Genomic DNA, 3,744 nt, shown 5'->3' with positions numbered 1-3,744 from the left:
AGGGAAAATACTGTTTTCATTTGAATGAAAAGGAACTCTTAAGCATAAATAAATTCAGACATTAGATAAATTGAAAGTTCATGTTTTAGTGGCTAGCCCACCACCAGAGAACTCCAGAAAATATTCACATTTACCACTGACATCACAGTGACATTTTTAAATAAAATGGAAAGGACAGAAGAGAACCAGAACTCTCAAGTCCATTTGGCTCATAAAGTACATAGTTATCCTGTTCCATCTTCTTGAGATCACTCTAATTGTTCATCCAGTCTTCAAGAATAACAGGCAAGAGTAAAATGTAAGAAAGTTTCACAAAACTGAAAAAATGCACTGACAAAAAACCAGTAACAACCACCAAAAGAGCCAAAGCACCTTTAGAAGGTAAGAAAACACATTTTTCAATGATTCCTACTAAATCCATGGCACTATGGACGGTTTAGCACACCACCTGTTGCAAGATGAAGTAGTCCACATAAGAAAACCTCTGTCGCAAATAAAAAATGCATAATGATATTGTAAGAGTATCCTCAGTTGGGAAATTTGGGAGTGCAGAAGCCATTTTCTGTCCATCAGAATTTAGAAAAAAATTGGCAAGTGTCTATCTTGGCAAGAACACAGCTGCAAGCCCGAAAACATGCAAAAGCTATTTAGCATTCCATCACTAGCTATCTGCCACCTTACATTAAAAGACCCTTGCAAGAACAAATATATTTTTGTCAGTTAGATACATTTGCCTATCAAACTTTAGAAACTTAAACATACATTTTAATTTTTTTCTACTACTGAGTAATGGCACTTGCACATATTGAAAGGCATTAATAACGTTTTATGCCAATTTACTAAAAAATAATCAGGCAATACTAGAGATTTATTTACTAGAGACACAAACTTTATTAATCACTGAAGGTTCTGAACTGTTTAGAACATTACTTACAGTTCATACAGAAAACCTTCAAATTATCAAAGGTGGAAGAAAGTGAAAAGCTGTTAAAATCACCCATAGAGTTATTTTTATTTTTAAACAGGTGAGCAACTAGTTTATCTAAGAGCTGGTAGCTGAACTGATGAATATCAGCAGATATACAAACCAATAGCATTGGTCAAAAATAGCATTTTAATTCAGCATAAAAATGCAGATATACAAACCAATAGCATTTCATTAAAAATAGCATTTTAATTCAGCTTCTGAGGCTCTGCTAATGTCCTAATTTGTACTGCCTACTTGCTAACCTTTGTTTATTTTTATTCTGAGTAAAACTGAACGTTCTTTATGCTGATTTAGTACAAGTGTTTACTGACAGAGAGAGATCATAATTTTGTTTCTGTTTTGCCTTTCCAACAAAGCCTTAAACTTTATCTACTCATGCCACTCCAAGGTACAACTCCAATATGAAACAACTTAGATGCACAGCTGAGATTTAAATGATTTGGCTTGAATCTGATCTAGAAAGCAAGAAGTAGAAAGATGAGAGGATAAATAATACAAAACATGCCTGAATTTCCCTTTCATCTTGCTGAAATCTGAAATCCTAAACCAGGATAAATATAACAAGAAAAATTTTATTGTGAAAACCTTCTGCAAGGTTTTCACTACCAGATCAAGAGGCATGGGACTACTAGGAACTACTCTTCACTGCTCAGGAAGGCCTCCAGCCATCTCTTCGCGTGGTTCTGAAGGATTAACTAGAAGAGCACTGGAAGCTCTGATACAAAGTCAGAACTTGTGTTGCAGGCCACATGAAAGATCTCCCACGCGGAAAGAACTTGCTGGCGACCAGGTAGCTGGACTAACACTCGGGACATTTTGGGTTACTCTGACACAAACAAGGACCAAAATGTAACACAATTTAAAATGGGTAAGACGAAGCTGCTGGTTTAGCTGGTGGTTCAGCTTCAATTTGTTCAATGCAACTGGTACACGCCAGTTGAAGTACAAACCGCACAGGTCTAGCTTGCACTTTATAACTTAGAAACGTAAATCAGTAACAGAATATCACATTTCAATGTCAAACCTTTAGGTGGTTTTTGCTACATTGAAACAGTAGCAAAATAACACCTGTCCTATTTAGAGCAACTACATAAAATATCTTTTGTGGCCTCACTGATGCAAAAATAGTATCTCTAAAATAACGCTTATCACCTCTCTCAGTGTTCCAGAAATGCAACAGCACAAACTGTATGCTTGTTTACTCCAAAGAACAAATGAACAAAAGCTACATGTGAGGTATAAGCTGAAAACACAGCCTTTAGACTCTGCTACTCTGTCCTTACTTAGTATGCTGTAGGGTCTGTATAAGATTTCTTGTGTACTTTAAACAACATTCCATTAGGCTTTTCATGGTGCAGTTTTTCTATTAGGTCTTCACAAGGGCACACTGTTATCAAAGCTGTGATTTAACATGTATGCCTAACTCTTCTATAAGAGGAGGTCAAACTGTTCACTATGGAGCTGAAGCGATTCCTTGTCTCCAGAACTGCAGGTATCGATTCCCACGAAAAGAAGATTCACTTGCACAAAGTTCATCATGTGAGGTGATGCAAAACATATTAATTTACTTGGTCCGAGCCACGCTGTACTTTAAATGTTTTCTCATTTTGTGTGGGGTTAATACTTCAATTCCTTTTACTCTTTTTTTCACTTTTAGAGTTTCCATACCCACCTCAAATCCAAATACGTTTTACTTCTGCACCAATGGCCTTTACTAGCTGCACTACACAATTACAACCCAGATATGGTTTCACCACCAGTAAATGTAAAAAATGTATTCTCTGCTGATTCTGCAACAGAACACTCAAAAATGCTGATGCATATTAAATAAAGCACATTAAATAGCTATACTGGCATTAACAGCTAGTTAAGATGAAGATGATTAAAAAAAAGCCTCCTATACAGTAGCACTGCAGCATCAATGGATTCTTTAACACAGAAGGATTCCTTTCCTGAAGGCTTAGTTTGTGGCTAAGGTGCCATTATTTTCTGTGTCACTTCCTACACCTAAAGAAGTCCCTGCTACTAAGAAATCATTGTTTTACACCTAATCATAATTAATTTTATTTTTAGTAACATTACCCATTCATTAAATATAACCCAGTCTCTTTCTCTTCCCTAACTACACAGTTTGCCTTTTGCACCCAATATGGAACTATAACTAACCAACCCCTGGCTGAAATATAGAAGTCTTTGGAGTTGTGCTGTGACTGCATAACTATACAAACTGCATAACTATAAGGAGTGCAAGGCATCTTGCATCTTGTCAGTCTCCACTAAGTATCAAAGATATGCTGATCAAGAAATAGCAAAAAAATTGAAAACAATTATTAATCCAAAAAAGGACAAAAGTACAAAGATAATGTTATAATCACCAAAACAAAACAAATCCACTTCAGCTCTACACAGCTGTTGAACAAACAAATACAAAGAGATAAACACGCCTGGAATGGTTACTAGTTTTCTTTTTTTATTTGAAAAGATGTCTTCACACCCATTTAACTAAAACACAGAATATCAAACTTTCTCGACTATCAGAGCTCTACCAAAACTCTGACTTGCTGGCTAGTAGTACCTAACGGATTCAAGTAGTTCACAGGTGTCATTTCCCCGCGCCTTCTGCCCCCCACAGTTCCCTCCCTATCCCAAAGCGCACCCGTACCCGGGCAGTCCCGCAGCCCTCCCGCCGGCCGGGCAGGAACCAGAGCGCTGCCCGCAGCGCTGGGGCGAGGCAGGCAAAGCCAAGCAAGGGCCGC

The sequence above is a fragment of the Geospiza fortis genome, unplaced genomic scaffold, assembly GCF_000277835.1.
Source record: "Geospiza fortis unplaced genomic scaffold, GeoFor_1.0 scaffold186, whole genome shotgun sequence".
Classification (NCBI taxonomy): Eukaryota; Metazoa; Chordata; class Aves; order Passeriformes; family Thraupidae; genus Geospiza; species Geospiza fortis.
The sequence above is the reverse complement of the archived record's forward strand: the minus strand, read 5'-3'. Positions refer to the sequence as shown.